Source organism: Asterias rubens, chromosome 7, assembly GCF_902459465.1.
Source record: "Asterias rubens chromosome 7, eAstRub1.3, whole genome shotgun sequence".
Taxonomy (NCBI): Eukaryota; Metazoa; Echinodermata; class Asteroidea; order Forcipulatida; family Asteriidae; genus Asterias; species Asterias rubens.
This window is the reverse complement of record NC_047068.1, coordinates 15,585,011-15,598,119: the sequence shown is the minus strand read 5'-3', so window position 1 is coordinate 15,598,119 and position 13,109 is coordinate 15,585,011. Positions and strand designations below refer to the sequence as shown.

The 13,109-nt window shown below is 39.5% G+C and overlaps 1 long non-coding RNA gene across 1 annotated transcript; it reads right to left on the bottom strand.

Moving 5' to 3' along the window:
* Window positions 1–4,692: 4,692 nt before the first annotated feature.
* LOC117292190 lies at window positions 4,693–7,263 on the bottom strand. The gene is made up of 3 exons (XR_004519270.1): window positions 7,124–7,263; window positions 5,511–5,732; window positions 4,693–4,887 (listed from the first exon to the last, which is right to left on the bottom strand). It is a non-coding gene; the product is annotated as an uncharacterized LOC117292190 (long non-coding RNA).
* Window positions 7,264–13,109: the final 5,846 nt, after the last annotated feature.

The following is a 13,109-nucleotide window of genomic DNA, read 5'->3' as shown; positions in this document are numbered from 1 at the left end:
TAGTTAACCACACAAGATTATTGGCACAACCTGAAACATTTACTATAGCTAAACTAGACTAATTTTTACTTTGACTCCTAAGTTTTATACTTAAATTGACACAGACTACTTTGACAATAAGAGGAGACTTCAAAGCATTTTATGTATGCGTCGATTAACACACAAAGGAGGTTTGAGTGATTTGCTACACAAGGGAATGTTTAGATGATTCAAGGGAAGTTTGAGTGTAAACATTATATTATACTCAAGGGAAATATGGGCAGTGTAATGTCTTGAAGGGTACAATCACTGTATGGGGTGGTGGTCTCTATATGCATTATTCATTAGTTGGATCATGATATTGGAATGTGGATGAGAAACACATGTCTATAGATTGGGTTACTTTATCAGTAGTGCAAGGATACTACATTCAGAAGGGTATCAAGAGTATACAACACAAGTGGAAGTGTTGGTGACTTTACTGTGAGGGAATTATGGGTAGTTCACCACAGTGTCGGTACTGATAACCTGCCATAGAAGGGAAGCTTTGATACTTTATCACACATGTAAAAGTGTTGATAACTCATCATAAAAGGAAAGCGTCGATAATTCATCACACAAGTGAAAGTGTTGATAACTCATCAATAAAAGTGAAGCATTGATAATTTGTCACACATGTGAAAGTGTTGATAACTCATCATAAAAGTGAAGCATTGATAATTCATCACACATGTGAAAGTGTTGATAACTCATCCTAAAAGTGAAGCATTGATAATTTATCACACATGTGAAAGGGTTGATAACTCATCGTAGAAGGAAAGCATTGATAATTTATCACGCAAGTGAAAGTGTTGATAACTCATCATAAAAGGCAAGCATTGATAATTTATGAAAGGAAAGCATTGATAATTTATCACACCAATGAAAGTGTTGATAACTCATCATAAAAGGAAAGCATTGATAATTTATCACACAAGTGAAAGTGTTGATAACTCATCATTAAAGGGAAGCATTGATAATTTATCACACATGTGAAAGTGATGATAACTCATCATTAAAGGGAAGCAATGATAATTTATCACACATGTGAAAGTGTTGATAACTCATCATAAAAGGAAAGCATTGATAATTTATCACACAAGTGAAAGTGTTGATAACTCATCATTAAAGGGAAGCATTGATAATTTGTGAAAGTGTTGATCACTTCGCACAAAAAGGGGAAGCATTGGTAATTCATCATCTAGTATTGTGAATCAACAGATTATTGGAATATGCCTAAAATGATTTATCAACAACATTTTAAAACTAAATACACACTAGATGAAATGTCAAATTTTCTTTGACACCTAGCGAACCTATTTAGACACTAAAGTGTCACCTATTTCAGACATGGACTCCCAAAGTATTCCCTGGAACAGGCACAGCAAGATTTTGTACTGTGTTTTTTTCTTTGACACCAAATGAAACTGTTTAGACACAAAAGTGTCACCTACTTCAGACATGCAACTCTGTATTTTGACAACAAAATTTGTATTTCCAGAAACAGGCACAGCAAGTTTTTGTACTGTGTTTTTTTAATTATCAATGGCTGAGCAAACCAAAACCCCAAAAGTCAGCTGATCGGCTGAAAAGTTGCATGGCTGCTAACTGCTGATATATGAGATGGGCGAAAACCCCACCTACCTAATACCCTCTGGGGAAAAAAGTCCCATCCGGCTCCACTATATGGCAACCAAGTTTGTCAACTCCATACATCAGCACATCTAAGTTGTATAGCCTAAATGAATGAGCTAGAATAGTGACAAAAAACATTACTACATAAGCTAAGCCTTGTACGTTTCAACTTGGAACTTTGATTTGGATGATTCACCACACAAGAAAAGTATGAGTGATTCACCATGGGTAAATACAGGTAGATCACCACACAAGGAAAGTATGAATGATTCACCATGGGTAAATATAGGAAGATCACCACACAAGGAAAGTATGAATGATTCACCATACAAGGAAAGCAAAGGTAGATCACCACACATGGAAAGTATGAATGATTCACCATGGGTAAATACAGGTAATTCACCACACAACCACGGGTAAATATAGGTAGATCACCACACAAGGAAAGTATGAATGATTCACCATGGGTAAATACAGGTAGATCACCACACAAGGGAAGTATGAATGATTAATGGGTAAATATAGGTAGATCACCACACAAGGAAAGTATAAATGATTAACCACGGGTAAACATAGGTAGATCACCACACAAGGAAAGTATGAATGCTTCACCATACAAGGAAAGTAAAGGTATATCACCACACAAAGAAAGTATGAATTATTCACCATACAAAAAGGTAAATATAGGTAGATCACCACACAAGGAAAGTATGAATGATTCACGACACTCAGGATGTGCACATCAATCTTGCAGACAATGATGCTCCTTAAGTAAAGCGTTCATTATCTTGTTAAAAAATAGATTAAACCTTCAGATCCATCCCAGATACTAGCAGTTACAAATTAAAAGCTACAAACACTAAAGTACTGTTGACCAACACTGCATCTTCACTGGTGATGGACTGGAACTTGAATGGAGATCCGACACTCTCTGTCTGGAATAGTTGATCTCTACAGGATGAAAGAAAGAAACAAAGAAAGAAATTAGACGTTTACTTCAATTTTTTTCTCCATTTGATGACCGGTTAACTTCTATTTACAAAGTTTTGCCTCAAGGTGGCTAATTGAAGAACTTGAAATCAGGAAAAGCCCAGAGAAATTACACGTTTGTCATCAGTAAAATATCATCAGAGTTGATCATACCTTTGATTGTATTAGATCCATGTAGTCTACTCTTCAAGGTGTAGTTTGGGGCCTCTGTCTTCTATTACCGTTAGGCTGTCTCTCCATAAGGCTTGAAGAAGACGGTTGGTGGACTCTTGAGCAGAGTAGGGGTGTCTCTGGAGAAGGCTTGAGCAAGACGGTTGGTGGACTCTTGAGGGTTTGCTTCTCCAAGGGGTCCACCTGCAAAGGATGACCCAGTGGTTTGAGTTCATCAGGATGCCTCTCACCTTCGTCTCAGGATTCTGTTTTGTAATTCATGGATCCTGTTTGACAAAAAAAGAAATAAATTCATGCAGGATTACAGTCTTCGCCACACAATTAAGAATGCGCTTGGCAGTCATAACCACGAACTGTTTTAGTTATTAAGCCGGTGATCAACCAAAAGCAAGTTCAATCAAATCAGTTGTTTTATGCCGTGAAAATGCACCCCATACAGTTGTAAACACTCTCAATCTCAGTTTGTGGGAAAGGTTTGATCATAGTTTGTATTGACAGTGATCAAAGTGTCATGGTCAAGCAGTTGAGAGCACTTGACTTATTAAGCTCTGGTGTTTTTGATCATCAGAGTGTGGGTTCGAGTCCCAGCTGTGGCACTTGATCATAAGTGAGTGTTTTCCCTGGCTGTAATGAAGGTGGTATACCATTCAAACTGATAATAAATTGCAGCAAAAACATGATTGCATTGCTCAATTACATCAATACAAACCAAATTGATACATGCTCATTTTCCCCTAACAGAGGTCGCTGGCCAAAATATACCAGAAAGGCAAATTTTTACTGCTTGGTGGTGGTTGGCAAAAATGTGAGGGAGCGGGTCGCGGCAGTAGCGACATGGAACGTCTTATGTTTTTTATCAGGCCTTGAATTACACGGCGGCCACGACCGCGTGCCCCTCGAAAAAATACTATTTTCGCGACCAAAACTGCCGTGCCCTTTCTCCCGGATGGCCTTTGTGCCCTTTTTTAACCCAAGCTCAATATTTTTTTTATTGAATGACACAAACATTTTGTTTTTGGCCGACTACTTACGGCCTCAATAATTATACAGTGAACTATATTCAGCAGCCATGGTATTCATTGTTCACAAGCGCATAAACAGAGATCGTGCTGAGTCATCGCACACGCTAGCGCAAACCTGCATCGCATATAATCCACACACCCAAATATCTGACGTCCCGATTTCACAATGAACCAGTCTAACGTCTGACACAATCCATTGGTAAACAGAGGGCGCTGTTGTTAAAATGCCCATATATATGGTATCGTCCGTTTAGTGAATGGACAACAAATAACGGTGAATGAAAGAACTCTTGGAAAATGTGTTTACAAAGGAATTTGGCAAAATAAAGATGCAAAAAGAGCGGTTGAGGAGAGATGTAATTTTTTAAGATGAATTTGAGAACTATATGCCCCCAAATGCATAAACTCAACTTTTTGTGATGTTTTGTGGTCTTCGTCATAGATATTAAATAAAAAAAATTTTTTTTTACTTGTCTTCTTTTGACAGAATCTTTTGGTTTCTTTATGAATAAGATATGATTTATCAATATCTTATTAATAAAAACCTGTTTCATTGGGTTTACCACCCATAGGGAAACCTCAGGCAATTTTTTAAATTTTTAATTTACTTGTTTAAAAAGGCTTGTGACCCGTTTGATTATATCTTACTGGCGTTTGCGCCTTCTTTAGTTTTACACTTTTGGCCTTGGTGCCCTTTTAACTGGCCTTGGTGTTCTCCAAAATTTGACTTGCTCCAGGCCAAAGTGGCCTTACACTAAACAAAATTGTAATTCCAGGCCTGTTGAACGGAAAGGGAGAAAACAATGTTTATCGAACCTTCAGATCCTTGAGATTGCCAACGCTCATGCTTTCGGCTTGGGCGGAGGATCAGTTGACCCTTGGCCTGAGAGGAGGAGGGGTGTCTCTGAAGAAGGCTTGAGCAAGACGGTTGGTGGACTCTTGAGGGTTTGCTTCTCCAAGGGGTTCACCTGCAAAGGATGACCCAGTGGTTTGAGTCCATCAGGGTGCCTCTTATCATCATCTCAGGATTCTGTTTAGTCATACATGGATCCTGTTTGACAAAAAAGAAATAAATACATGCAGGGTTACAGTCTTTGCCACCCAATCAAGAACACAATTGGCGGTCATAACCACTAACTGTTTTGGTTATTGGCCAGTGTTCAACCAAAAGCAAGTTTAATCAAAACAGTTGTTTTATGCCGTGAAAATGCACCCCATACAGTTGTAAGCACCCTCAATCTCAGTTTGTGGGAAAGATTTGATCATAGTTTGTATTGACAGTGATCAAAAGTGGCAGGTCATGGTCAAGCAGTTGAGAGCACTTGACTTATTAAGCTCTGGCGATTTTGATCATCGGAGTGTGGGTTCGAGTCCCAGCTGTGGCACTTGATCATCAGTGAGTGCTTTTCCTAGCTGTAATGAAGGTGGTATACCATTCAAACTGATAATAAATTGCAGCAAAAACATGTATGCATCGCTCAGTTACATCAATACAAACCAAATTGATAAATGCTCATTTCCCCAAACATAGGTCGCTGACCAAAATATACCCTGAAAGGCAAATTTTTACTGCTTGGTGGTGGTTAGCCAAAATATGAGAGAGCAGGTCGCTGGCATTATAGCGACATGGAATGCTTATGTTTGAATGAAAAGGGGGAGCAATGTTTATCGAACCTTCAGATCCTTGAGATTGCCAACTTTCATGCTTTCGGCTTGGGCGGAGGATCAGTTGACCCTTGGGAGGAGTAGGAGTGTCTCTGGAGAAGGCTTGAGCAAGACGGTTGGTTGACTCTTGAGGGTTTGCTTCTGCAAGGGGTTCACCTGCAAAGGGTGACCCAGTGGTTTGAGTTCATCAGGGTGCCTCTTCTCAGGATTCTGTTCTGTCATACATGGATCCTGTTTGGACAGAAATGAAATAAGAACAATTAAATACATGAAGGGTTAAGGTCTTTTTGCCTCACACTCATAAATACCTCAGAAAGTTTCACTATTGGTGGAGAGCGCGTCACGTGGGGGTGTTTAAACAGTTGATAATGATCAGCATGCGCTAGTCTTGGTGCAAGACGTTTTATGTACAGGCGATGCAGCGCTGTTGGTGAGTTGGCCGCATTGTGTATCAAAGGAAAACGAGAAACGTCTTGCACCAAAACTACGCGCACGAAGGGATCTGAAAACTGTCGTCTCAGTTATAACAATGCAACACACGGACGTACAGAGCTCAAGCATGTCGGAAAATGGAAAGAAAAAAGGTTTTTACAGAGTTTCTTACAATATTACGCTTTTATCCAAAAAGGCATTTATGAATGGGAATAGAAGAGAAGTGATTCGTTCTAAAACTGCCGGTTAAAACCTTGCAGGGTCATTGCCGTGCGATAGATGCCCTCACCTTCGGCTCGGGCCTTTATCACATGGCACAGCTCTGCCGGTTTTATACGACCATTTAAAGAGAACGTTTGGTAATTGTCAAAGACCAGTCTTCTCACTTGGTGTATCCCAACATAAGCATAAAATAACAAGCCTGTGAAAGTTTGAGCTAAATTGGTAATCGAAGTTGCGAGAAAATGATGAGAAAAAACACCCTTGTTGGACGCATTTGTGTGCTTTCAGATAGGAATAAAAGTCTTTTATTATTTTAGTGAGAAATTACCTCTTTCTCAAAATCTATGCTACTTTAGATGGAGCCGTTTCTCACAATGTAGAATACCATCAACAGCTCTACAATGCTTGTTACCAAATCAGTTTTTAATGGAACATTTGTTTTGAGTAATTACCAAACATGTACCTTTCCTTTAAGAACTTGTCGCTACCCTTTTGTTCCCTTAAAAATACAGATGTAAGAATTCTTAATCTCAATTTGTGGGAAAGTTTTGATTTGGTATTGACAGAGTGATTAAAGTGGGGTGGTGTGGTCCAGCCATTAAGAGCACCACACTCATGGAATTTCTGATCATCAGAGGGTGGGTTGGAGTCCTAGCTGTTGCACTTCTTCTTCTTCTTCCGTAAAAGTACAGTCCACCATCTGGTGTATTATGTACTGTGGTTGATGTGTGCATGCGAGGGTGTGGATATACGTTATACAGTGCAGGTGGGTGAACAGTGAACGTAGATTGCGGCTTAAAACAGCTCAAGCTGACCTAGCGGAGCTGGACAGACTGTACACTTGTGTCCTTGACCAAGATATAATATTGGTAATTGCTTCATCAAAAATATGAGTGAGCTTTTCACCGGGAATAGTGACATGGGACGCTTCATGTTTTAATGGGTGCGGGGAAACAATGTTATCATACCTTTGAATCCTTGAGATTGCCAACGTTCATGCTTGGGGCTTGGATGGCGGTTCGGTCGACTCTTTGGCAGATGATGATTCAGATATTCTGCAGAAGGTGACACAGCTCCATGATTACAGAGGGGTGCCCTCTAAGGAACAGCTCAGGTTCCTGTTTCATTGCTGATGGATTTATCTGTTGAGCAAAAAAAGAATGAAATGAAAATACAAGTTTCCAGAATTTATTTCACAGAGCTGTCTTGTGAGTAAAATAAGCAGCTATTTGTAATGGCCCCTTGCCACAGCACACGCAGCTACTGTCTGCCATCCTCACCATTTGGGAGTCAAATTGCAAAGTAAAAATAATGGTAAACGTGTTATCACCCTGTCGTGTGTGACAACAACGCTGTGTTTAGCTTAAGCGGCTCCCACTCCTCCCCCCGCCCCCCGCCAAAAAAAACCCAAGAGTTTTGTGAAATCTGCCGTCAAAGTGCTATTAAGTAAACAGACAAATTTAACTGTAAAAAAATAACTGTTGTGTATGTTACAGGTATGGCTGGTAGTGCTTGTGTTGGAACCACACAGGAACCCCTTAGAACTTTCAAACATTAACAACAAAAAATATGATTTACAAGAAAAATATTAACATTTCTGTCTGATTGCTATTTCATTTTCGAGTAACAAGGAGCTGAAATCTCAGCATCACCATTGGGTGACTATAAGTTTTATAACAATAACAAAGTGTCCGCCTAAAGCCTGACCCTAAAGCCTGAAAAAAAAAAAAAATGAATTAAGTTAAATTAATTTGGCTGTTTTGTTTCGACACTTCTTGAATAACAATTTTCTCCATAAAATTATTTTTAACACCAAGTAAAAGGCTGATTAGCACAAGGGAAATTTACTTTTGCATAGGTAAATTTAGCCTTGTCCAAGGTTCTTTACGCAAGCAACAGCCCGCTTACATTTAATTTTTGTCTCCCTTTATTGATCGGTTTGCTTCTATTTACAAAATTTTGCCTCAAGGTGGCTTCGAGAAGATCTTGAAATCAGTAAAAGTACAGAGAAATCACACGTTTGTTATCAGTAAAATATCATCAGAGTTCATCATACCTTTGATTGTTGATCATTGTAGTCTACTCTTCAAGGTGTAGTTTGGGTCTCTGTCTTCTAGCAGGGTGTCTCTCTAGAAGGCTTGAAGAAGACGGTTGGTGGCCTCTTGAGCGGAGTAGGGGTGTCTCTGAAGAAGCCTGGAGCAAGACAGTTGGTTGACTCTTAAGGGTTTGCTTCTCTCCAAGTGGTTCACCTGCAAAGGATGACCCAGTGGTTTGAGTTCATCAGGGTGCCTCTTATTATCATCTCAGGATTCTGTTTTGTCATACATGGATCCTGTTTGACAAAAAAAGAAATAAATACATGCAGGGTTAGTCTTTGACACACAATTAAGTATGCGTTTGGTGTAGTGCTGGGCGAATAGTGAAATTTTGGTACTCGGATACCGCTGGCCAACTATACAAAATTAACCGGATATTCGAATAATTTTTTTGCCGCTAGAGGGCGCTATTCAAAATAAAATAAAAAAAGGTTTAGTTTTAGACAGTGTTAGGAATAAGAAACAACCAAATCAATAACAACAACATCAAGACTAAAATTAAATTTCTTAAGTATGTTATGTTGTTATGAATAGTCTTGAGCGACACAATTCATTCATCAATTAGTTGCGACAATTTTTGTAGTAGTTGTGACTATAGACAGATTGCGCTCCGAGCGTCACGTGACCTATTGAGGGTATTAAACGTAAACAAACACGGCACACTGCATATAAGCGTACGTTAATAAAAGACATGTAGCCTACTGTTGCAATTCTTTTTTATAGAGAATTGTATCTTAATTGAACCAATGTCTGCATGGGGTGCATTTTCGCGAGCATAAAAAAACTGTTTTGGTTGAACTTGCTTTTGGTTGATCACTGGCCATTAACCAAAACAGTTAGTGGTTATGACCACCAAACTAGGCCTGGGCGAATAATTCAAATATCCGGTTAATGGCTAATAGGTTTTCCTATCCGTAACCGCGAATGCCTTTTTTTTTCTTAACCGGATATCCGCATAGGGTGCGAATAGCTATTTATAAACCGGATAGTTCTGTAATTACAACCAAGTAACCGGATATTCTTTAATATCCGAATATCCGCGGACATCGGGCGACAACTGAGTGATAGGAATATTTTGTCTGAATCCTTATGAAACTTCTATTAAGACAGCATAAAACAGCATAAATTAAGTAACTATGCTCACCTCCGTGAAGAGTTAAAACAATGACATTTCTGACGTAATTTGTTCAAAGATTACAAATGTTTTCCTTCACGTAGAGTCAATCACGATCAAAAGAAACAGCAAATCGCCATCTTTAAATTAGATGCGGTTATTTTTATGAATGAACCGAGTAACACTGTCTTAAACTAAACCTTTTTTTAACAGTAAAAAGTGAACATTCATTCCCGTTCCATAATTGTCTATTACGTCGAAACATGTGCCATGTTGGGTTGAACGCCTCATATGTGAATGGGCAACAGAGCAGAGGGAGCTATCTTGCGCACAATTAGACTGTTGCGCAAAAGTGTACGTGTGCATTTCATCACGGAATAGAGATTGTGTGCCACAGTGCCGCGATTCCTGTGAGACCAGGCGTGTGCATGACAAAGACTTCAAAGATAAAAGTTGATGTACATTGTAATGATGTGCACAAAACTTTAATTATTATGAATTCTTTAAGGAACTTGAATAAAAGTATAATGCCTAAATATTGATAAATCAGGTGAAAAAGTTGCCCATTTGGCCACACAGGGCGATTCAAAAATTTCTACTTCTACTTCTACTTCGATACTTGGCATAGTCCTTCAGTCAGGATATAAACGCCAAGGATAGCTGCTTATGTGCGGTGCCAAGTGTTGCAGGTGCATTTTATTGTACAAGGTGCGAGTAAAAAGTTGGGAGGTGGCTAAATAATTGTTTACGAGCTCATTCAAGGCCATTGGTAAAGTGTGAGGATCGCAAAAATGGGGATCATGAACTGTATGATAAATTAAAAGTAAGTACATGAATTTGTCACCAAAGTGCATAATTTTTGGAAAAGATCGTCTAAAATAATATGAAGATTAATCATACTCTGCCTTCAAATTGTGCATACTTTCTATTCCCCCTCGATCGTCACAGTTTAACTAACAAAGTTGTGATGATGATGGCGCACATGTTATTGCACATGCCTTTCCTACTCCTGCCGATAGGAGGCGCTATCTAATGAGACAATTTAACTCAATATGTTTCAAATTTTGCGCCGTCATGAAAAACACACAAACCACACTAAATTTCACAAACGCAGATTTCAACAGTATTTCAATTCTCTACACAGAGACTACCAACTCACCAGGTTAATTTGCGATGATTCAATTCATGAAGTCGTCTGTACAAACTGGAAAAACGGATAAGAAATCGCCAAAACAGCGAGGTCTTCAGTTCACGTAGCAAAATTTTCTTCCAATATGGCGGCCAGCTGCATGGTGCCCCGGAGTAAAATTGGGTTGGCAACGTTGTATATATTGTCTCACTGGTAGCCTGTTTCTAATGACGTCAGTATTTTCTATTGCCGGTGTCGGGATGCAATTATTTCCTCTATGCAGTACTATCCGGAGGACATTACTCCATGTTCAATAATGTCCGCTAGACGGTTTTGCATGCAATCGTGTCCGCCCAGACGCTGCTGCGTGATGCAATTGTGTCCGCCCCGTGCAAAACCGTCCTTGTAGTAAATTAAACGCCCTTGGTCAACGGACACGTTCTCAATTTAAAAAAAATTTTTTTTTAAAGCTAATTGCATGTCATGAATGACAATATGGGAAATGTTCGGCCGTTGGGTATTCGCTGCAATCATAACTAATACGTGAATATCTATGCTGCATATACGTAGGTTGCTTGGACGGTTTTTGCATAGCCCCGGACACGATTGCATATGCAAAAGTGTCCGCAGCGGACAGTATTGCATCGCGGACACAATTGCATCTGACACCGGTGCCGCGGGTACAAAATACTACGGAAGTGTACTCGGGATATAGGTTCCACTATTCCGCCAACTTGCCCATTTCTGCTTAGCAGAAAGTTTTCTGCTGAAACAGCTCTCTTATACGCCTCTCTCATTCACGAGGTACGTCATAATGCTAATCCAAACGTTTGCCCATGAGCCTCTGGGTAAGAATTATGACATCATGCATTTAAGAGAGGCGTGTAAGCGGATCCGTCTCTGCTCCACTGCAGCCCCTGACGTCATCTAATCGCCAATCATGCTAATTAGAGGGGCTTATGACACTAAGTTATAGCTGCAGGCACCCAAAGCAATTTTAATTCACAACACTAAAAAGAAAAAGACAAGTAAGCATTTTTGCTTATACAACCATTTTATTACAACATTATCCGAATGCATGTTGGCAAAAATATTCAATGACAATATTACGTTAACATTACAATAGTCTATCCAGTTGGCAATCACCAGAATCTGACGTCACAGTCACGTGGGTAATACGTAAGTCGAGAGAACGTCACACAACGTTACTGCAAATTTTTTTTTAGCAGATACTACCCCCATCCAATGAAGGAAAGTCCACAACTTAGACAAATATTCATATGTTGTGATGTTCTTGTCGGGAGTAATGGTTTATTGTGTTTGTCGGTAACCGCACAACCAGTGTCAACCACGTGACAAAAAGTTCCCGTCTTCCCCCGTCTGACTCCCGCCCCCCCCCCCCAAAAAAAAAGCGAAAAAAAGAAAGAAAGAAAGAGGGAGCGAATAAATAACCCAACTCCAAACAAAATATGAACAATAATATAGTTGCCAGGTACAAATGATTCGACATGATTCGACCCGAGGAAGTTAAAAACTTCATGAAAGTTGTATGAAAATAAGTATTCTAAAACCCAACAATGTCACAAAACCTTAACAACTTGATAAAAATCAATGTTGGAGTTTTTCACCCTTAATTTTGGATCGGCAGATTGTCTCCAGAAGAGTACAGTCGTCGGTACAATCATAGGTCTAGAGGGGGGGGGGGGGAGGCGAGGGGGCAACTGCCCTCCAAAATTCGGGGAAAAGTGGATACATAAACTTGGATTAGGAAAAAAATAACATCAGACTTTTACCCTGTATTAGCAATTAGTATGGCCCTACTTGTTCGTTTTTTTTTCTGTGTACATTGTATACAATTTCGAGCAAATCCACCCCTCTTTCACCCTTATAGAGTCCCCATCTAACCCCAAACGAGGCCGCGTAGGCGCAGCCACTGCAAGTGGTGGCGGACGCCCCCAATCCCAAATAGCCTCCTTTGGGGTAAGACTTATGACGTCACATAATCATAAACGAGTGCCCATTTCATAGAGCTGCACACCAGTATAATGGCTCCCGTCCAAACTACCATGGCCCAATTTAATAAAGCCTGTAACCACAAAAATTTGCTTAGCATGAAATTTCTTCCTTAACAAAAACAGGATTGCCAACCAATTTCCACGTGATTTTCAGGATAAGCAAACAACAGCTACATGCCAGTAACAAGCAATATGCAACAAATTAAAAATAGGTTGATAATCTTGGATTTTTTTTCAAGTAAGAAATTTCATGCTAAGCAACTGTTTGTGCTTACAGGCTCTATGACATTCGGCCCATGTCAAATGTACAACTTGTGACTGGTATTCTGCTCACATACATTGCTAAGGAAGCATATTCTGCAAAGCAGCTCTATAAAATTTGGCCGCTGACACAATATCATACATTACAAGCAAAGCACCTTTCATGTGTGTTTTTAGTAAACCCACATAATATATTTCGATTGAATCATCTAGAACTAACCACGTGACTGAATCGATGCTGGTAGTCTGGTGCATGAATTTGTCGTGAGTTCAAAGGCACTGGACACAACTGGTAATTACTCAAAATAATTGTTAGCACAAAAACTTATTTAATAACAA